Here is a 23,687-nt window from a genome sequence, read left to right as displayed (position 1 = left end):
GTGCTGTAATAAGTTTGAGTTTAAAAAAATGCATAAATCCCCAATGTGAGTACCCAATTATATTCAAAATTCAGACTGACAGGGTTTTCACATGTCACCGGAAGATAGCATTCACTTTAAGAAAGATGATAGGAAGATGACTCTGTTTCCAGTTTAATGACCTGGTATTAGACTCTCTCTTTTGCTGGGAACAAGTGTTAAGTTGGATAAAATACAAAGAAAAAAAATTAGCTGTTTGAAGCTATCAGAGAATATCCAAAGGAAAGAGGACTTGAGATGCTCAGATTCTGGGGAGAGGAAAAGTGCACTGGGGAGAGCCCAGTGCTCTGCACTGGTTGCCCCTCAGGGTATCTGCTGATCCCTAAGAAGTATATATGTGGGGTGAAATGTGTGAAACGAAACCCAAAGTATCTGCTAGGTAGAGATACTGACAGTTTCACAGTACTCAGAAGACAAACTGGAGCTCAGAGCCTACAAAAAGGAGTCTCCAAGGATTTTAATTGAACACCCTGAAAGGGATACACCTTAAAAATAAGACCAAATGAGAAATATACAGTCCTCAACTAGCTCAAGGTGACTTTTGTAATATGCTATATACTTGCTGGAAAAATTAACGTCCAAGTTCAGGAAGATAACACTATCCAGATTCTTTACAATCTTTCATATTCAGTGTCCATGATCTTTCATAGAAGATCTAACAGGCATTTTCACTAAGATAAGGAACAAGGTGAAGATGACCCCTGCTTCTTCAGATGACCACTGTCTCTTCCATTCAACAGTGTACTAGAGCTTTCTTAGACAGGACAGCTCAGTATTATAAAGATATGAGTTTTGCCTAAGTTAATTTATACATGCAGTGCAATCCCAATAAAAATACCAACAAGCCATTTTATGGAGTTAAGTGAAAACCAGAGTTTATATGGAATATCAAACATGCAGGAATAGCCAGGAAACACCAAAAATAAATATTTATGTGGGGAGACTAGCAGACACTAAAACATACTATAAAATCTCTATAATTAAAACAGTGTGGTACTGGCATAAGGCCAGTAGAATAGAATAGAAAATCCAGAAATAAATTCTGGAAATTTAATATATGATAGTTGAATTATCATATATTAAAATCTTAAAATTTAATATATGATAAGGGTGGCATTTGAAGCCACTGGAGTAAAGATGGATTTTTAAATAACTGATGTTGGACAACTGAGTAGCCTTTTGGAAAAAATAAAATTAAATTCATATCTCACATTATACATAATAATAAACTCCAAATGGTCTGGGGATATAAAGAAAAAGAAATGAAACTATAAAGTATGATAATTTTATACAGATAAATTCTTCTTTAGCCTTAATGTAGGAAGGGCACCCTAACTATGATTTGAAATCCAGAGTATTACAAGAAGAGAAAGAAAATAAATTTTATTAATAATAATTAAAAGATTTTGGATAACAAAAACAAACAATACATAATTTTCAAAAAGCCGAAAGACAACTGACAAACTGGGAGAAAGTATTTTCAACCAAAACCACAGACAAAGGGCTAATATCCCCAATATACGTAAAAAAACTTAAAATTTGTAAATGAAGGTATGAATATTTCACAGTACATTACAGATTGAGTTCATTAATTCCCACAGTGCTGTTAAGGTGGGTGACCAGTATTATATGCAATACTTTCACATGAAGAAAAAAGGGCAGAAATATTAGAAAATCAGCCTGTCACATGAAATACTGAAGCACTTTCTATCAGCAGCCCTGCTTCCCCCACTAACACTTCTCTCTGTGCACACGTCCTTCTCACTGCGCACACACTCTCAAACCCCAAGTCTTTGTTTCTACTTTCCTTACACCAGGGACGACCTCTCTCTTCCTAATTATTTCGCCACAACTCCTGGCCGCCTCGCCATGTCCCAGAAGTTACAGTTCAAACCCCATCTCCTTCGGACAGCTCCACAATCCTGACCGTTTTGTCCGCTGGGACACATTTTTGAAATGTTGGTTGCACAATTTGTTTATCTCTTGAGAATCTTTATGTTATGCTGACATGAAGCTTTCATAGCTTCCCCTCCCGACTATATTTCTCTCTGTGGCAGTTTCTATGGGAAGAAAGCTGTTTGGAATTAGAAAAACATACATCTTAGCTGAATAAGTGGTAGCCTTAAAAGCCATACTTGATTGAACAAATTAATCATTTATTTTTGCTCTTATTTAAACTATGGCATGTCTGATAATGACTGAATGTGATATTGGGATCTATGTTCTTCTGAGGGCAACAACACACTTTCAGGCTGTAGGTGAAAGGGATTGAAGTTTTGCCAGGCTAGGTTTCCCAGATTACCAGCTTAATTTCCCGCCAAGCTCCAGTTCTGAGCTTCCAGACAACTGGGACTTAAACCCCAGCCAGTTCTGAAGAGTAAGCCTCACGGCCAGCTGCTGTCCCAGTCTCCTCACTGACAGCTCCTGGGATCACAGGACAGGGGGAGGTGGGGAGTAACCAGAAAGCCAGCAGTTCCCCCGTCTCATCAGAGCCTTGCCTGGCCAGCACTGCCTCTCTTCCTCTACCTGCTAACGAGGCCTCCTTAGAAACAGCTGGGAGGTGCTTTATCTAGCTCCTCCTTTTAATTTTACACTTTAACATCACTCAGCCAGTTGACTAGAACATCAATTCATACACCTCGTGAAAGCAAACAGCAGAGAGGGAAGAAACTGAATTAGGGCTGCTCTGAACTCTCTTAAAGGATGGAATTTTGAAAACACCCAACAGTGCTGAATAGTTATAAATTCTGTTTTGTTCAACCCAAAACTCAAAATTTCCCTTTGTGTATATGCGTGTGTCAATTTATTAAGTGCTTAAGTAATTTAGTAATTTATTAGGTACATTATTTTAAAATTCATTCTCATTATAAAATACTCATATAAATAGAAATATATACAGAGCAAAACATAAAATTCATCCTTTATCTGCTACCCTTCCCTCCATTTCTAGCCCCATTTCCACTTCTTTCCCCAAAGCAAAAGCAACCATTCCCAAAACTTTGGTCTATACCCTTGGAATTCTCTTTCTCTCTCTCTCTCCTCTCTGTCTCTCTCTGTCTCTCTCTCTCTCTAAATGTATATTGATATGAACCAATATCAATTTCTCTTTGTTCTTTTGACGTTAATGGAATCACACTAAACCCTTATACACTGTGACTCTTTTTTCACTGGACGATGTTTTGAACATCTTTCATAAGTCTACTTCATTTTTTTAATGACTGTACACTATTCCATAGTCTGAATGTACCATAACCACTTTCCTATTTTGCATTTAGAGTGTTCTCAACTGTTATGGCTGAATTATGTCCCCTCAAAATTCGTATATTGAAGTCCTCACCCCCAATACCCCCGAATATTTGGAGATAGAGTCTTTAGAGAGGTAAATAAGGTTAAATAAGGTCCTTGAGGGGGGCGGTCCTAATCCAATATAACGGATGCCTTATAAGAAGAGGTTAGGATATAGACACACACAGAAGACAGACCACGTGATGACACAGAAAGAAGACAGCCATCTGCAAGGAGAGGGGCCTCAGGAGAAACCAATCTTGCCCACAACTTAGTCTTGGACTTCTAGCCTAAAGAGCTGAGGAAATAAATCACCTAGTCTTGTATTTCATTATGGTACCAGCAAACTAATATACCCATTTTTTGCAGCAACATAGACCACTCTGATGAACAGCCTTGCACAGCCTTCCACATACATACTTGAGCATATATGTGAGCATTTCTCTAAGCTAGATTACTAGAAAAGGAATCCCAAGTTTTAGAGCAAATAATGAATTTTTAGTTTTTTGGCAGAACTGTCAAATTGTCTCAATCAGTACCATTTTTTCCCACATTTGCCAATCCTTGACATATAAATCCTTTCAACTTTTACCAATGATGGATAAAATTTGATATTTCATTGTTTCACATTTCAGAATTCTTGTTTATTGGCTATTTATAGCACTTCTGGTGTGAATTAACTGTTTCCTGTGTCCATTATTCTGGTGGTTTCTTGATCATTTCTTACTGACTTCTAGGCATGCTGTACATATTTTGAGTATCAATCCTTTGTCTACTACATATTATGTAACCATTTCCTTCAAGGTTTTTTATTTTATTTATGGTATCACCTAGAAATTTTTTGTTTTGTTTTAATTAGGGATCTGAGTTTTGTATTGTGTTTATTAAGGCCTTCTCTGCCTCGAGATTATGGTGAAAAGTATCTCCTACATTTACTTCCAATAATTCTTTGGGTTTGTTTTCAATATGTAACATTTTAGGCCATCTGGAATTTATTTAAATGCCCAGTGTCAAGTGGAGGTCTAGCTTTATTGTTTTCCAAATGGCAAGTGAATTATCTCAACATGACTTATTAAATAAGACAATTTAAAGGATTACAATTTGAAAAATTCCAGTGTACATCTGCATCCTTTCTATTCTGCTCCTCTGATATAGTGCTTTATCTTTGTGGTATATTGATAGCAAATAGGAAAGTATTCTCCCTTTTCTTCTAATTTTTCAAAAATAATTTATCAATTCCTTCAAGTCTTCTCTTCCAGCTTTTAAAAATCTTCCTACTAAGCCTTAAGAAAACATCTTGATGGAAATTTCATTGGAATTACACTGAATTTTTAGATTAATTTGGAGGGAGAATTGACATTTTTACAATTGATTTTTCGTGTTGAAAAACATGGTACATTTTTGTTTATCTAAGTCTTTTTAATGTCTTTCAGTAAAATTTTTATCATTTTCTTTTTTAAAGTCTTGACTAATTTTGATGGTACATATCTTTAGGTATTTACTTTATGTTTCAAGTTGGATATTTTGAATTGGGTATTTTTCCCCCCAATACAATAGTGTACAAAAGCACGATTGATTTTACATGTTAATGACTATCTGACCACTTTATTGATCTTGTTTGATTCACTTGCATTTTTAAGTAGATATTTGTATTAGTTTGCTAGCTCTGCTGTAATAACAAATACCCCAGGATGGGTGGCTCAGACAGCAGAGTAATCTTCTCACAGTTCTGGAGGCTAGAAGTCTGAGATCAAGATATTTGGAAGGTTTGGGTTTTGAGGCCCATCTCCTTGGTGCGCAGATGGTTTCCTTCTCACTGTGTTCTCACATGGTCACACCTCCATTTGCACATGTTTTGGTGTCTCTACGTGTCCAAATTTCCTACTCTTATAAGGACACCAGTCAGATTAGAGCTCACGCTAAAAAACTCACTTTAATTTACCTCTTTAAAGACCTTATCTACAAACATGATTACATTCTGATGATTAGGACTTCCAGATATAAATGGGGAGCAGGACACAATTCAGCCCATAATAATAATTATTTCTGCAAGTAGTGACAATTTGTTTTCTTCCTCTTATTCTATTCACATTTCTAATTTCTTTTTCTTGTCTTACTACCTTGTCAAACTCTCTAATATAGTACTGAATTATGTGGTAATAATGGATATCTTTTTCTTTTTTCCAATTTTAATAGGAATACTTACAAGGTTTCAATGTTCAGTGTGATGTTTTCTCTTGTTTTCTGGTAGATAATCTTTATTAGATTGAGCAACTTCCTTCTCTTATAGCTCACTAAAGGTTTGGCGGGGTTTTATTTGTTTGGTTTTTGGTTGGTTGTTGTTTCTTTTGTTGTTTTTATGTTGTTTCGTAGAGCTGGTACTTGGTCCTAGCTGAGTTTGACTTTTTTCCTCCTACCCTGCCCTGATTTCAATTAAGCTTTTAAAAAATTTCACACACCAATTTGAGGCACATGGAAAAGAGATTTGGTGTGACATTAAGGTCTTTTTCAATCTCAATATTTTTTTTTTCATTTTTATCCTCAACAAATAATTACATTTGTGAATAACATGGAATTTATTTCAAAGATGAATTTTATAAATGTAGTGTTTTATATGACCTGAAAAGGCAGACAATAGCACTGTAAATAGTGCAGGTAGAGCAGATTAGACCTCAAATATTCTTTAAACACAAAATAGAGAACATTTCTTAACACTCTCCTTGCCTCAATCTTCACCATGCCCCCCACTCACCCTTCGTCTTTTGGCTTCTCTAAAAAGGTAAACAGAAAGTCTTACAGTTAATATAAGATTATCTTTTCACATAGAAGCAGGAAAACCCAAAGAGGAAACTATGCTAGTCAGCCCTTCAGCAGTCATTACTGAGTACCCAGTGACAATGCTGCGTCTCCACTCATTGCATGCCTCTAGTCCTAGTGTTTTTCAGAGTGCCAGGGAACTAACGAGTGAGACACAAAGGGCTTATCGTTCAGTTTTGGGATCAATCTGCTAATGCAGGTTTGTTATATTTTTCCTTAGATTCCATTTAATTTGTTGGCAGTGCTTGGGTAAGGCCAGATAGCACTTAATTGCAAATAATTCTGGAGCTTCTTGGCAATGCAGAACTAATTGAAATGAGAGAAAAGCAAGTCTACTTATATGATGAATAATATTAGGACCCGGGGGCACTTAAAAGATGGAAAAAAGGAGTGGGTTAATTTTGAACCATTTTCAATTTCCATACCAGTCATTACCCACATTAGTGGATTTATTATGTTCTTTTTCTTTCCCTAATAAGAGCCTTGTAAAATTCAGCACATCATCAGGCAACCTAATAATTACTGTATTTAGGGGCAAATGTTAGCTCTCAGACAGAGACTATTTATTATGTCCTATTCCCTAAAGTTTGACTGAATGGTCATTTTTCTGCTTCCTCATTAATAATCATAATAAGTAAACTGCAAGAAAGAGGAGGAAAGAACTCAGCAAATCAAAACTGAGAAAACTGGAAAGGTCAGAGCAATAAAGCATCCTGCCATTACTCACAGACTGTGTGAGATATTAGAGTTATGATTCTTAATTTTCATGACCAAAATTCTAAAGGGAACAAAAATGGCACCAAATGAATCCATTCAATTAATGTGGAAGCCCAGATGGAAAGAGAGCAAAATAAATAATTCCCTGAATCTGCCTTTTATCAACTCAAGTCCAAAATTGTAGGCCTCCCTGGAGCCTAAGAATCACGAAGCAAAAGCTTAATGTGACTGGTAATTTAAGTGTTTGCTAACCTTTTGTCCTTTAAGCTCTGTGGAACAACCAGAAAAACATTACGTGATGAAGTTGCGCTGGTTGGATGTGCACCCAGTAAAGGCATCAATCTTCCAAAATTCCCGATCCAGGACTTGAAATACAGAAACAACTCCACCCCGAAGACTTTTTTTTTTTTTTTTTTTTCAGAAAGCTCTTTTGTTGCTTTGGATTGCACTCAAAGATTTTCTTGCTGATTTTCCAAAAGTGCATTATTCATTTAGTAAGCTTACCCCTTGCTTCATCACAAAAGATGTTACAGATACCTAAGCTCTAACGCAATACAATTACATGTCAAGGAAATATCTTGGAGCTACCACATCATTTTTCGGTTCCCCGTTGTTTGGCTTTCAATTTGAAAATGGCTTTTGCACAGACAAACATAAAAGTCTGCTCTGGAAGATTTTGTGTTTTATTTTATTTTCCTGCCTTTCTGTTTTCATATCCAAATGTGAAACCAATAGCTTTGTTCCCATTATAGTTCTCTTTCCTCCTCCTAAAAATCTGGGCATTTTGAGTGGGTGTTTAAAGACACCTTCTTCAAGTATTCCCTAAGGCTGAAGCAACAAGAACTCACTCTCTGTTTTTGAAAAGTTAGAACAGTTGGAAACTTTTGAACAACCACTTAGTGCCAGCGCTGCCCTTGATCTTCCTTTTACAGTACATGGGGTTTACACTTAGTGAGCCAGATTCAATCCCAGCGGACCTCTGCGGGAGAACACAGGAAGAAATCTCCCCACATGTCTGCAGGGAGTATTTTCCGGCCAGAATGCATAAACCATTGAGAATATCTCCCATGGAGTCTGCTGAGAGGAAGATAATCCATTACCCTCCAGGCATTTGGCTGAGGTAGGAAGGACTGGGGAGCCCCACCTCCAGGGATACTAATGGAAGCTACATTTGAAAATCTCTCAAAAGTCAGATCCTGGAATACAGTTCTTTCTCCCCACAGGTTTTGCATTTCTCAGAAAGCAACATTAGGAAAGATAGAGAACCAGCATGTAAATCATGACCTTTTAGAAAATACATAAATCAAAAGCATGGATAAAAATATTCTATTTGCATAGCCTCTCTATGCAAAAAGAGCTGCATTAGCGAGATCAAGACAAACCCACGTGCCCCTTCCCACAATGGCCAAAGAAAATCAGCCTCTCTAAGTGACCCTCAACTTTAACACTTCAAAGTGACGCACTGAATTACTTTCATCGTTACCGCAGTATTTGACAGCAATCCAGAGAAAGCCAATGAAAACCAGGACCAGAGAGAGTTAATGCTTTCATAGAAACAAAATGCCGTTTGCTGACACTGAGTGCCAGAACATCATTAAGAGAAAGATAGGAGTGAGGCCTTCTTAAGAGCTGACATTAAAAATTGAAATCCATTCTGTAAAAGACAGGCCTTGTGTATTTTTTAAAGCCCAAAGCCATAGCAGCTAAAGGGTAATAAAAATCGCATATAAGAACATTATGGTGGTTAGACTGCTCCCAAGAACCCTTGATCCAGGATTTGGTAATATAGCTATATAAATTTGGAATGCATCTGCATAAAAACTCCACCCAAAGCTAGTGGAACTTTTCAAATTTCAGAGTTCGGGAAACCAACAATCTGATAGAAAAATGGGCAAGTAATCTGAAAGCATGCTGTTCACAGAAAATGAACTGTAAGTGGAATGCAAATATTTGAAAAGATACTTGACCATAATCATAATTAAAGCAAAACAAATCAGAAGAGGAGTATGCTTTGCACCTGTGAGATAAGCAGCGATGAGCTAGTTTGGTGACACAAGTTAAAGATACAGGGAAATGGCATGTTTACTCTCTGTGGATGGAAGTGTGAGTTGGCTGTGTATTTGGAGGTAGTTTGAACATAAATAGACTTAACCAGCTTGGCAATATTTAGAATAAAAAAGGTGTATATCCTTTGCTCCAGCAACTCTGCATCTAAGGGTTAATAAATAGATATACAGCAAGTTTTTGAAATAGAAAACACTCTAAATGTTTAGGACTGGCTACATTACATACAGTGCGTCCATTAGGGAGATACCTGGGGCCATGCCAGGTGCAGTGAGGCGGGTCGACAAGTACAGACTGACTTGGAGACAACTTCAAAGTATAGTGTTAAGTTTGGGTTTGTTTTTTTAAGTGTGATAATACTCTCCTCTTTGTGTAAAAAAAGAAAGAAAAAAGAAACATATATGCAAATGTTTATAGGCTCGCGTATACATAGAAAAGCTCTGGAAGACTATATCAGAAATTAATGGTTGCCCCAGAGAATGGGACTGTAATGTGAGTTTGATTGTATGATTTTGTAAAGTTTGATAGATTTTATCATATCATATCATATCATATCATATCATATCATATCATATCACTTTATGTATATATATTCAAGGAAAAGTGCAGAGATGGTCCGGGGGGCCGACGGTGGAGTTGGGAACACTGCCATGGTTCTCTTGCTTTAAGTGTCTGGAAAACAATACAGGACCCCTGATGGACAGCCTAGACATGAGGGGAGCGTTGTCCTCTAAGAAGCCACCAAAGGACAAGTTCAGTCATGCATACTGTACTCCTGGAAGTCTTTCACAGGAGAAATTGTCCTAGACCTCAATTTTTAAAACTATAGTCAACTTGCTGTATATTACATCGCCAGGATTTATTTATCTTATAACCGGAAGTTTGCACTTTCGACCACCTTCATCCATTTTGCCTGACCCCTACCCCCACCTCTGGCAAAACCAATCTGTTCTCTGTATCTATGAGGATGGGCTTTTGTGGGTTTTTTGTTTTTTTAGAGCCCACATTTAAGTGAGATCATATAGCATTTGTCTTTCTCTGTCTGATCTCAATTTTAATTGATGCCCTGGACATAAAGGAATGATTTCCATGTTTATAACTCTGTTTAAAGTAATAAATATATCGATTCAAACAATGTAAATGTTTTACCAGCTTTTGTTTCTCAGTGAAAGTATTCATTCTGACAGAGATTTTTACCAAGGAAATGCTTGCTTTGAAGGCAATATTTCCATGAGTTTCAACAAGTATTTGCAGATGTTTGCTACCTTTAATTAATCAACTTAATCCAGTTCTATGAATTTAACTTGGAAATATATGGCATGTTAAAAGAGGAAGAGGAATTGACCACTAATAGACAGTGGTGTTACAGATTTTCATTCTTAAGTAAGCATCTATAAACACCAGGCTATAATTTTCCATTGAAAATCTGTTGTTAGTATTATATCAAGAAATGACTTGTTCATCCAAACATCAATCATCAGCAAACTCGGCCATCTATCCTGCATTAACTGCATTTGGAAATACTAAAAATAAAATATTATAAAATGGCTAAAGAACAACAGAGCCATTGCAAACCCATGAAAGAGGCGAGGTGCGTCTTGTATTTGTTCACTCAGTTAACAGAGAGAAGAATGAGAAGTGACGATGTGGGGAGGCAGTAGAAGAGTATTAAGAATCTCTCCTAGAGGCCCTGAATTTCATGGAAAGGCTCTCAGAGAAGCCAACTCACATGCGGGATGGGAGGTTGCCTGGCTGCAGATTTGCAACCCCAAGGATGGGCGACGTTGGCTCCACGTCTCTCTTTCCTTCCTCACCACTCAAGCTCTGAGTTTCCAGATTGGAGAACAGTGGTTCTTCCATTGTGGACATGTCAGGTGGCTCTGTGGCCAGGTTTACCGGGGGTGATCATAGTTCATCCTGGTTCATCATTTCTAATGTTGTAGCATCCCCTCACACCATTGAAACTATCCTGATTCAGACAGTAAGTTATATGGCCACTCTGATGTAAGTGGACTGAAGTGGGGAGTGAGGAACAGAGCACCTTGGATCATGACTACTATACTGAATACAAGGTCACTTTGTGATTGGTCACAAAAGATTGTGACTTCCCTTTTGCTAGCAGATGTACCGTCTTCCTGGTTTTGCTAAAGCAAACTGCACCTTGAAGAGGCTCACGTGGCAAGAGATTAGAGGAAGCTTCCAGCCAACAACCAGTGAGAAACTGAAGTCCTCAGTCTGACAGCCTTAAGGATCTAAATTCTGCCAACAACTATGTAAATGAGTTTAGGAAGGGGACTCCTCCCCATGCAAGCTTTCAGCTGAGACCCTGGCCCTGGCTGATACCTTGACTGCAGACATGTGAGGAGATCCAGAAGCCGAAGGCCTAGCTACACTGTGCAGGATTCCAGATGCATAGAAATTGTGAGATAATAAGTTGTTTTAGGTTGTTGAATTTGGGGGTAATTTGTTACCCATACAGATAACTCTTAGATTTTATGTGATATTGTTAAAGCCACTTAACTCCTCCAGGCCTCTGTTTTCTCTTCTGTCTGATGCAGAGTAACAGTGATTCTATAAATGTTTGTGGGCTGAATGAATGCAACACAGAGGTTGGACTAGATAATCTCTAAAATTCCCTCTGATGCAAAAACTCGACAGTGTTTTGTTAAGAGGGGACAACTCTTGCTGCTGACAGACTTTAAATATGTGCTGGACTACTTCTCCTTTGATGTTACATTTTTTGGTATTTTTATATTGCCTTAAATTTTGATTTGCTTTGAAAAAGAACCTCAAAACAGAGGCCTCTAGTTTGAAAGGTTCCCTCATCCAATTTTTTTTGTTTTAAAAATGTTCTGACCCATGCGTGTCTGCACAGCCTGGCTGAGGATCACTGCAAACCCCACCACCGCCTTTGATGTAAACGGTCATGTTCCCTGCAATATCTGAGCAGATACGTGCGTGTTTTATGATCACTGTCTCACCTGGTTCCACAGCAACACCTGCCTCTCATTTAGGATGCAAGGCGACTGCAGCCTGGCCAGAGTGTTGGACACATTTCATCTCGCCTTCCTCTGAATTCACGGGTAGAACCTTTTGATATATCTTCCAGGTCACTTCCAAGAATCTCTGGTACTAAAATACTACAGGTCTGTGCTAGCCCTGCTTTCCTGGGGATTAAACTCTGCTTCGTTCTGGGTAAAAGTGGTGTTTTACAGGCTGGAAACAATGTCTTTGATGCTAAAATCACTCCCATGGTGAATTCCAAAACTCTCTTTGGTGGCCACACTTTAAAATCTTTACCAAAAGTCTTTGAACTTAAAACAATTACTTTATTTCATAGGAAGTTGTTTAAACAGTGAAAGAAATATGCTACCATCCCAGTGCCATCTTGCATGTGACTCATATGCAGGTTCCACACACGCGGCTCCAAACAGTCAAACAGAAACAGGAAAACCAGTCATGCCGCAGGGTGCCCGGGCTCAGCGGCGCAGAGATAAAATATTCAGACTGGGGGTTTATTTTCTTTCATTTGTATAAGGATATCCTGGCTTTCTGTGATTATTCGTTGACCCATCAGATTATTCTTAGCATGGTATTCTATACAAAAGGGACTGATTTGGGCTTAAATAAGCAAACAAAAACACTACACAGAAACATCTTCCTTCTCGGGTAGAACAGTGGGAAAAACACTATGATGTGTGTACATGAAAGAGGTGACAGGTTATAACTTTATGTTTTCTAGCATCATTGATGGCTCCTTAATATCTTTTATCTTTTCAGAGAATTCAGAGGATTCCTTTTACCCCCACTGCTGGGTCTTGCTTGTCCCTAAAGCGTGGATTAATACGTTAGCCACACACTGTTTCTGCAGAGGCCTTGGGTGGTGGCAATTTCAAACGTCTTGTTAATGAGTGTTTCCAGGGCAGCTGCCTTAACTCTACCATCATGAGCAGTGAAGAGAAGCAGAGCAGGCACACTTCGGATACGAAGAAGCACTTTACCGCCACAACGCCAGTGGTTTTGGGGCAGAAGTGAACTAAAAGAAGTTAGGAAGGAAAGGCCGTTAATGCCAAGAACTGTGATTTCTGCAAGCTGGTTTTGTTTTGTGACTATCTGTAGCGTAATTATAAAAAAAAAAATGACTGTATGACATTTCATCTAAGCATGGGATTTCAAATTGTAAGGCATCTTGGAGATCAGTTCAATTCAATCTCCTCATTGTCTGAATTGAGGAAATCAAGACCATCAGTGGGTGAGTGACTTTTACAAGAACATCCAGCCAGTGGAAGAGTCAAGTCTCTGGCTCATAAAGGAGGCTATTACCAGGGTGAGTGAACGACACTGAATGATTTATAAAGAATTAATGAGGATCCAAGGTTGAACAATGGCTGAAACATGAAACCTCTAAATTGACAGTTTTTAATTACTATTTTAAAACATATTTGTGGAGAAGCACATTAGAAAGACGTAGTATGTACAATATTGGAGGGAGAAGTTCTGGCACCTCTGGCTGTTAGTAACAGAGGAAGTCTCTCTCAATGCTGTGTTAGCGTCTGTCCTACTTAACAGACAATATGAAATCTCACAGCACAAAAAAACAAAACTAAGAGTCCATTTATTGCCATAACCAGGGGAAATTTTCCATTAACTTATGAGGAGTATGGAGCTGGACAGAAAACACCAGCCCTTTCAACCCAGAGAGATTGCTAGCCACACAGAACCAAGTGGCCAGACCAAACAGAAGTAGAAATAGGCTTTACTGCCTCCCTCGCTGTCTGAATCCTGGCTCAGAGACTAAGAGTTAACAGTAAAATGGTCAAGAGTAAAGATGATGTTTTAGTACCACAAATCACGGAGGTGAAGAAATCCCCTGAAGGATCAGGAGGAAGGACAAAATGATGAAGCCAATAAAAAGAGACAGTTATGGAGGCAGAAACAACATTCAACCTACAACGCGCAGAAATTCTAACCCATAAAGTGCAGCAAGACTCAGGGAGAGCTGCAACAGACTTGATACCAAAGGTGTGGCTGAAAAGAAGTTAATACTTAAGAACTTACCAAGGTGCAAAAGTAGGTAAAGCCGATCTTTGGCGTAAGGAGCCAGACGGGTGTTTACCTCCGGTGCGGGGTTGCGGCGGGGACCAGCCTGGGGTGGCTGAGGGAAAGCTCTGGGAGGCAGGTGCTCTTTCAATTCTTGATCTGGGAGCTGGTTCCACCAGGGTGTTCACTGTGGCAGATTCGTTAAGTTATACACTCTCATTTCTGTATGTATGCCGTACTCCAATATAAATTGTTTAAACGTTAAAAAGCAAGGTAGAGGCAGGCCTTTCAATCAAATACCAGCTAAAAGCAAGCAAAGGTAGCAATCATAATCTCAGAAAGAGACATTTCATGGCACGCAGTATTATTATATGGCTCAAAGAAGGTCATTTTATATTGACAACAGATCAATCCACTGTAAAGGTAATTCGTTGCAAACCTCTATGCTTCCAATCAACTAGAAGCAAATTATATTAAGTAAAATATTTGAAAGAGAAATTTACCAAAAGAGTATGGGTAGGGAGAACACGTAGATACCCACTTACCAACATGTGCATAATAGCTGATGATGTCAGAGGCGGTGTCTACAATTTGAACTTCCTCTCATTAAGGCTAATTGCACAAGTGCCACCTCCTTGGTCAGAAAACTTGTAACGTAATACGGCTCTGTTCCTGGTGAGGAACAACTAGCTACTGGAAGGCCGGTCCCTAGAGGAGGAGTGGCAACTTGTCCTCACTGAGTACTCTGCATTTGGGACAGGAGGGGACACAGCAGAGCTGAGGCTGCATCAGATGGGCCAGCGTAGGACCAGGAGAAGGTTTCTGGGCAACGAGCAGCGTTGATTCCTCCCCAAGGCCCTCAGGGATCTTGGTCCGTGTACAGTGCCCGCTTTGTAAAGTTTGCTGCTTTTAGACCTTGATTGTGCACTCATGACCAAAAAGAACCAGAGAGAACACTGGTCCCAGAGGGAATATCTAGTCTTTGAGTTGGCCCATCCACGACCCAGTATGTGACACTTGATGGCCTCAGCACCACTTTCCTGTCTCATGCACAGGAAAGCTGTAGACGCAAAGAATGTCCGTGCCTACACTTTGGGCACTTGGCCTAATTTTCTTGTGCTGTCTGGGGAAGGAAATGTGGAGGGCTCCACCTACACCAACTCACAACTCTGTTTATTTTCCTTTCAAGTCTTCCTTTGGAGGCCAAGACGCTGGTGAGATGAATAGTCCATTTATTGCCCTGGGTTAGGACATCACAGTCTGTCATTGCGCCATGTGTTTTTACGTGTGAACTTGGATGCTGGATGAACACTTAAAGTGGAGGAGGCCCTGGGGGGATGACACACACAGCCTGTGGGAATGAATGGACTCGTTTCAAGACTGATTTAAAAGACGATGGGGTCATGGTAGACCCTACCATGGAAGATCAGTGGGCGACGGCTGCAAGAAAATAAACAATCCTAGAATAAAATACGTGGAAGATGGCACCAGGACACATTAAATAAAGTTGACATAATTTAATCAACTAGGGTTCGCTTGTGATCTCCACCGCCAGAGGAGAATTTATAAACACTGTGAGGAGTCAGAGAGAATGCTAACCAAGTGAAATGGAATAATTGTTATAAAAAATGAATAATGACACCCACCTGCCCAGCTGCCATTTTAGGAGGAAAAAATAAATGCAAATGCCCTAAGTGGGCAGAGGGGCACGATTATATTATTAATCACTAGTGTATGAATATGAAAGGATCTTATAGAGCCGTCCCAGTCAGCACAGTCCGCCTGAGAAGAAATGGAGAAAGTGTCCTCGCCCCAGAAGCAGAGGCTGAGGTCGGGGTCAAGATCTGGGCAGACAGAAAATGGAGACAACTAAACACGCATGATGAAAACTTCTAGCGGATTAAAGACTGAAGCCCAGGGTAAAGGAGAGTTTCAGCACTTGTCTCCCATCTTCTTCTGCAGTGGATGAATAACATCTTAGGTTGATCTAGAAGCCAGTCAGGCATAGACAGTCTTCTCTTGTCTTAATAGCAGTTCTTTCTCCTTCAGCACTGATTAGTTTGTGTCCTAAGGACCTGCGTCTCCTGGAACTTACCATGTTTCTTCTTTGTTTCAATTGCTAGCGAACTCCAAGCTAATCCTATGACTCAGCCTCACCAGACATCTCACGGAACTTCGTTTTCCTCAGTGCTCCTTGTGGGCTGTTCCAGCCTGGGTCTGTTTATGTTCCTTTCATTTGCTCCCTTTTCCTTATGCCTCTTTTTCCTACCCAGACAAATATCCCTATTTTTATTTTATGTTATTTTGTATTCTATGTAGATTTCAAAAAACCGTCTTAAATATTTTGACAAAAAGGCCTGGTATAAATAAATGACACCAGAGTGACTTCTCATAAGTGAGGTCTATAAAACATTATTTGCCTTCAAAAGGACGTTTTTAAACAAGATCAACAAATATGGAAATAGGGAAATTGGAACTTGGAAGGAAGAGTCCAGATTCCTTGCTTTTGCCACTGGTTTATCCTCCTCAACAGGTAATTAAAATATTTTAGATTGATGGTCAAGTGAGCTCCTCCATTTCACCTTAAGGGCAAGGGAATTAATACAAATTCTGCCAAAACCAATATATAATGCTATATATTTTAAAATGTTAAATGACAAATTACAACATTTCCCTAACCTGTTTATCGTATTTTCAGGGCATGTTATGTTTCAGATGAGCATATGTTTGGTTCTTTATTTTTATCTGTATATTTTATTTAAGGTTATTTTATTATGAAAGATATACAGGCTTGTGTTAATACACAAATGAATGAGAGACGGTAAAAGTCTTCATTCTCTCACCCTCCTCGTCTTAATCTCCAGTGGTTACAATCGTAACGATTATTGACAATTTGATGTCTGTCCTGGAATTTCCTATGTGTACACACACAAAAATGTGTAGATTTGTGATGTTCATTACAAAATGAAGCTTTCAATTGTAAATGGATCGAATTAATATACCACAGTCTGCTTACCCCTTTAGTGATCTATTTAGGATTTTCAGTGTTTGCTCCCATTTGATGTAACAGCTGAAACTGGAAAACAGATGGTGGTCACGTCAGCCCATGGTCAACCCTTGTCATTTTGTAAGCATTCCCCATTGAATCCTAACACATCGGTGGATCTGAATTCACTTGCTGATTATCTCTTTCATCTACAGCGGGAATTTAATGAGAAGAAGTATGGCTGTGCTTCACTGGTCACACACCAGTGGCTTCAGGATCCCTGGACAGGACGTGGCTCCCATCAGTAAGCATCCTGGTGCTAGTGTTCATTACTGGCCTTAAATTTGTGTTAAATCAGTAAATTTCCATAATGGCCACCAGAGGGCATCAATCATCCAGAGCATACAAAGCTGTTGCCACCCCCCTAGCATTGCAAGCTGATGGGTATTAGCTCCTAGCTTGAAGGTGTGTGTCTGCTCACATTGGCTAGTTGTTTTCTTTATTTTAATTCCATTATAATGTTTTAAAGGGACATTACTGACCATCCCCCTTTCCAATTATTGAATGCAACAATGCAGGTAAAGTGCTTTACACAAGGCATTGCTAAATAAACATTTAGCAAGTTATTGTTGTCATTCTTATCCCATGGTAAAAAACAGAGAACCATCCCTTGCTATGATATTCTCCTTAACAAATATACTCTTGCTAAGCTCTTCTATTTAATATCAGTCCAACGCAGGTTTATCACATAGTTTTAAAAGTGCTTCTGCCTTGAATTGTCTGATTAATCCAAGTATGGATGAGTGAGTCTAGCTAAGTACACTTTAAAATTTTGTTTTGACTCTTATTTCTTGTTAAATATGTGTTGCCTTATGTATCTCTCCTCAATAAAATGTATTTTGTGGAAAATACACATTATATGTACTTTTTCACCACTGAATTTTATCCTAGAAAAAGTGCATTTTCTTAGTCACCACCATCCCAAAGGCAAAATTGTGGCCGAGACTGAGCTTTTTATCACTCACAAACATTCAAGCCGTTCACGCCAAAGACAAATGAAAACTTTCTTTCACTAAGTAGTCCACAAATGCAGCTGGGGGGTGGGGGTGGGGGCTCCACTGAATTCTTTAAAATTTCCATTACATCCACATATTTTACAAGTAAATATAGGAAAGTATATTGTACTTAAAAAGAAAATAGACTTTTTGATACTGATTTGCCAATATTTATGATTAAAAACTCAAAAAAGTTTAAATGAGTAGTGAGGGACAGTAAGTCGTGAGGCCACACGGTGGCGCTATTTCACCGACTTGAGACGCGATCCCGGTGAAAACAGGAAGAACATGACCAAACAGGAGTGAGTCGCCTTCGTGGTGTACCTCCAATTTGAAAGAAAGGATCCAGTAGAGTTTAACATTAAAATTAATTTGTATAGCCTATTTAAACAATAAAGCAGCACCAATGTGTAAATGTAAGAAGCATGAGGAAATCTCATTGCTGAAAAGTGGGTTAAGAAATTACATGTCAAGGCTCCGTAATGCTAACTTATGCTGTTGCTCTTAAGAGCAATATTTTATAGCTCTCTCTAGATGCACAAGGAACTTGCACTTGCGTTACCATATTTCGTTCTTCCAGTGAAGCAAGCAAGGGAGATTTTAGCCCCATTTTACAGCTAAGGAAACTAAGACATTAAGAAGTTAAGTAATAGCTCCTGGCGTCCGAAGATTGCAAAACCTTCTGTAGCGCTGAGGAACTCTGAGGGTCCTGACACCTTACTGCTACTTGGGAGAGAGTGTAAATTCCACAGGCGCTTCACCTAAGCCACTTGGGCCCTTGAGCACTCTTGAGTGCTCCCTGAACCCCACCCAGGCAGATCCGGCGGTACCCTAAAGTTTCCATTCACTCCCCATCCACCAACACAGGTTAGCATCCGAAGTGCTGATCATGAAGAAGACCACAGCTCCCACAATCACAGAATCCCCAGGGATCCTGTCTCCCATCCCAGAAATGCAAAATGATTTATTATCTGTACCCTCCCTTCAGCCATGGAGCAGAAATCTGCATCCTGTATCCAGTCTCATGATAGGCGGGACTGCAGAAAACAAAATCCCATCCCCTCATTTCTTATTCATAGAGAAGGCAATGTATAATATGATTACATACATGATGGATCGGATCTGACAGACAGTATAAAATGCAAGCCGGAGAACATTACCTAGGGAATGGATTTTTTCACTGATAGTCAATGCCTCCTGTAGTCAACAATGAAGGGAGGTGGGGGTGAGACAAATGCAGAGAGACGCACAAAGAACTCTCAGTATCAAACTCTCAAACAAATCCCTCCATCAGGCAAAGGCTGTTTGCTCAGCGCCAGGCACTCAGCTAGGTGCTTTATATGCCGCAGCTCTTCTAATCACCCTTGCTTTACAGACACGAAAAAGGAGGCTCCCAGAAGTGAAGTTCACAGACAGAACTTGGAACCTGAGCACACCCAAACCCGTATTCTTGACCATGAACTACACCACCTCCCTGTGTGCTTCTGGGACACGTGCTCTGACGCTGTTCAGGACCTTCCTGCGTGGCCACAGGCTGCTGTCAGCTGCTGACTACGCTGCGTGATGGCACCTGAGACCAGATGCGGAATTCGTAGAAGGAAATAAAACTGAAGTCTTGGGCCTTCTTTAGTTCAGGCCACTGTGAGTTCTAGTGGGGGTCAGTCACTGAGGGTTCCAGGAGAGCAGAGTAGGCCGGGTTGCAACCAGAAAGCATTTCTAATTAAGTATCTTTGGTACGTTGCCTACAGGGATCTTCCTGAGAAAGGCCCTAACCCTCCAAATTTCTAGTGATTTGTTGTGATTTATTTTTTTCAATTAATATTCACTATCATGCCTACTTTCGTATTTGTCACTGCATAGCTTTAAAAAGAGAGACAGAGTTCTCCAAATTATAAGCACCAGGCTTCACAGAGTCAGGATCTGCCCATGCCTGTGCCTCTGCTGTTAAATATTTTGCCTCTCATCCCCTAAAAGGCTGAAACAATTTCTCATAAATCTTCAGGCTGTCATTGCTCAGCCGAGTGCCTGAAACCCAGTTGTCCTGGAAAAAGGAGACAGAAGGAAAGGAGAAAGGAGTGCATCAGAGGAGGAAGTGGACAGGATTATATGTAGAGTTAGAAATCGGTTTGATCCCCTGAGGGAGAATCAGCACTCTTATGAGCATCTCTCTTTTAAAAAAGGCAGTCTTCTAAATAAGCTGGCTCTCTGCTCTTCTGATAGATCTAGCTTACTCAGGACAGCTTCAATAGACTACCCAATAATAAGCCAAAAGGGTCACTATGTCAGGGGCTCCACGTAGCTAGGGACAAGACCTAGACTTTCTTCCTGTGATTTTTTTGGGGGATGTTTTGTTAACAGGAATTACCAGATTATACTAACTACTGATGATTGGTCATGTATGATTTTGCCCTCGTCCAGATGGAGGATCTCAAAATTCCTTAAACAGTTCAGCCACTTGTTCTGGAAGTTTGCAGCAGCCCCCGTGTCCTTCGTCACATAGAAGCTGCCCGCAGTCATCTTGGGCTCTGCGTCCACAGAGCTGTAAGTGCTATTTAAATCCTTGGATCTGGAGGCGGGGGGGGGGGGGGGATTCAACCACTGTACCAACTTCATCAGCCCAAGCTACCTGGGTTCCCCATCCATGTTGATCATATTGACAAGTTCACTGTTGATAACCCTTTTTTAATACCTCCGTGGATGTCATCTTTTATTTTAGGTAGTATCTAACACCAGAGTATCGGAATTCAGGCTCATGTCAACTTAGGGGTGTCAGAGTCATACTAAGTAAAATGACAAGGTAGAAAACGTTAAATAAGCTTCAGAAATATAAACAAACACATAGGAAATGCCTATTCTTTCCAGTCCTTTAAAAAAACATCTATGTGCATTTTGTGGTTTTAAACACAAGCTGCTGCTCTAACCAGTCACATTAAGAGATAAGAAAAGAGAAGGGGAGATTTTTTTCAAATGTGGGGCATTTAAAGGAAGTAGTGGAGTGTCTCCATCTGGTATATGTTCATATAAAGTAGAAATAAACAAGTGCACATTTCTTCTATTAAGCCTATAAATCTTAAGGAAACCCAGCTGCTGCCCATCCCCAAGGCTTCTGCAAATTTTCTGTTCACAATATCTGACCTTCCAAGCTCTTTGTTATTTGTTGTTCTTTGTTGGTATGGCCTACATTCAAAGCTACTGTAATAGCTTTAGTTCAGAATTAAACTTTAGGCTCCTTTGTTTTATCTAACTGTCAAGAGAAATTCTAGCTCCTATAGCCTTAAATAAAATTTTATTTTATGGAAACAGAAACACCCTTTGCAACAAAGTAAATATCTACCATGAATTCACCATCCAAGCTTTGGTAGGTTGATGTTTGTGCTTTATATTTCGAGGCAGGTACAAATATAATTGAAGCCCACATCTAGATGTAAAGTTACTTTAAAAAACGTCCTCATTGAAGACAAGGTTCAACTCAACAGAGTAGCCTTCTTTGTCTCCATCTCTTGGTTTTCATCTTTTTAAAAAAGTTACCCTCAATACTTTTATAGGATTACTAATTACCCAATGTCACCATGACAGGAGAAAGCCATTACAATTGTCTCTAGTTACCTGAAATTCAAGTCGGCTTACCAAAGCTCTTAAGATGACAAATATATGCATTTGTTAAGCTGTGCCTGTCCCACCAGGGTTAACTAGATGGCCTGGAGGCGGGTGAGGAGGGGCACTTGCAAAGCAGGGCTCTCCACTAAGGAGCAGAGACATCCTGGAGTTTTTGAGGTCCTGCTTAGAAACAACAAATAACAGATTATCCTTTTTTTTTTTTTCTTCCAGCTGAATCCTGTCTATTTTTCACGTAGCATCTCTCTTCAGGGCATTCATAACGCGCTTCTCGTCGGATATCTCCAGCCACAGGAAGCTCTTTTTATTTAAAATGGAAGCAGCTTTGAATTCTCTCCGCGAAGAAGAGGCCCAGGACGCCGGCAGGAAGGAGAAGAGGTCACCGGGTGCAGGAATGCCTAAGAGTGGGGTCGCAGGAAGACCGGGTGGAGCCCGAGGAGGAAAGGGCGCGGCTGCGCAGAGAAGTCGCGGATCGCGGTGAGGCTGGGCCGGAAGCTACAGTTGTTCTTTGCACCCACCCACTTCCCCAGCCTGTCCCCTCCTTGGCTTCATTCTTAAAAAAGCAATTTCCTTAGCGCCTTTCTTCTATGTGCTACAAAACGAAGTGACCGCTAGAGGGCAATATGGTGCAAGACAAAAGCTTGCTCTCGCTCACGTTGAGAAAACAGGACAGACAAATCAAGTAGCATACAGGTACTGTAAAGGCGGGGGGGGGGGGTGTTGAGGGCGCTTTCCAATCCCTCTTCTCCATGTGCTCCCCAAACCTCAAACATTAGCTGAGTGATAAAGTAGCATGGATGCTCTCTTTCTCCCCTCCCTGCCTCGGTGACCCTAGATGCCTCTGCAGGGCAGGAGAGACTTCCCCTCTACTTTCTCTGGTTCAAGAGCTGAGTCTATAAAGTAAAGTGACAACAGGCAGATTCACAGAAGAAAAGGTACACAAATTTACTGTTTTTTAATGTTATGTGCATATGGAGGTATCATGGGGAAAAAACATGAATACCCCCAAAAAGCGATGAGATTTGAGGTTTATGTGCCGTCTTAACAGGGGAGAGTAAACGACTTTTAGGAAAGAGGAAGGGCCCTTAGAAGTGTGGACGGGAGGTATGATCATCTGTGACCGAGTGTGTCTGGATGTGATGTCCGCCTCTAGTCTCCTCTCCTCTGATAAGAGCCAGTCTTCCCTGGTTGATGAAACTCCCGGAGAGGAGATTGAGGACAAAGGCGCTCCTTTCTGAGGATCTGCCTTTAGGCAAAGAAGGGCAGTTCAGAGACAGTCTCCCCCTGCACTTGCTGTTTTTCAAGTGCCTTCAGCTCAGAAGTATCAGTGCAGTAACTTGGCACATTTGGGGCAGCATGTCCCTGAGATGGTGGCATTAAAGATGAAGGGGGCCTGGATGTAAGGCCCATCTAAGAGTTCTCTTCAAGAAAAGCTGCCCTGGACAGTCATCTGACTCACACTGGATTTTAAGTGAATGAAAAATAACCCTTTGCTGTGTTAAGCCACCGAGATATCAGGGTTTATTTGTTAAGCAACAAAGTCCATCCCATCCTGACTAATGCAATGAATTTTTTTAAAAAATTTTTTTAATTGTACAAGAAGTAAATATAAAGAAAATATTAACTAAACAATGGACCAGGATCTAACAAAGATTACGAAAGCGGTATTCAAATGCCACTTAGGGTTGTAGAGTCTTAGAGCTGATCTTGCAAAAGAGTTGAAAGCCAGGGCCCATCTGCCCTCACCAGGCCCTCCCAAGAGACCAGGACCAGGCTGGGGTCCCGTGCAGCCAAGGGCTACAAAACAGAACTAAAGGAGACAGTAGTTTCAGGCACCAAACCTGAGCCTCTGCCTCCTTGGAAACCAGCTGAATTAACAGCTCTAAAAATTGGAAGCAGAATAATTAGAATCACTTGGCGTCTGGAGGAAGAGATTTACAATTATCTACCTTTCCTTGGGCAGCATGATGTCCTCTTACTACTTTTTCTTTTATGGAACTCAGCTTTCCTACAGCCTTGTCACGTCTATAGATTGCTTGTGTGACTCAATGCCTTGTACCCCAAAGCCA

General features: G+C 40.1%; 1 protein-coding gene across 6 annotated transcripts in view; it reads right to left on the bottom strand.

Moving 5' to 3' along the window:
- The window catches only part of TRIL (TLR4 interactor with leucine rich repeats), a 170,670-nt gene that overhangs the window by 122,753 nt on the left and 24,230 nt on the right, over window positions 1-23,687 (bottom strand). For 2 of the 6 annotated variants that reach the window (XM_032483790.1, XM_032483788.1), the window contains exon 4: window positions 13,981-14,149. The exons of 2 other annotated variants lie outside the window; for them this stretch is intronic. The gene's annotated coding sequence lies outside the window, so the exon portion shown is untranslated. Of the gene's footprint in view, window positions 1-12,304; window positions 12,959-13,980; window positions 14,150-23,687 lie in introns of those variants that run through there. 2 more of the 6 variants (XM_032483787.1, XM_032483789.1) reach the window with 2 other exon arrangements.

This window comes from Camelus ferus, chromosome 7 (genome assembly GCF_009834535.1).
Source record: "Camelus ferus isolate YT-003-E chromosome 7, BCGSAC_Cfer_1.0, whole genome shotgun sequence".
In the NCBI taxonomy this organism is placed as follows: domain Eukaryota; kingdom Metazoa; phylum Chordata; class Mammalia; order Artiodactyla; family Camelidae; genus Camelus; species Camelus ferus.
This window is presented reverse-complemented; position numbering and strand designations above follow the sequence as displayed.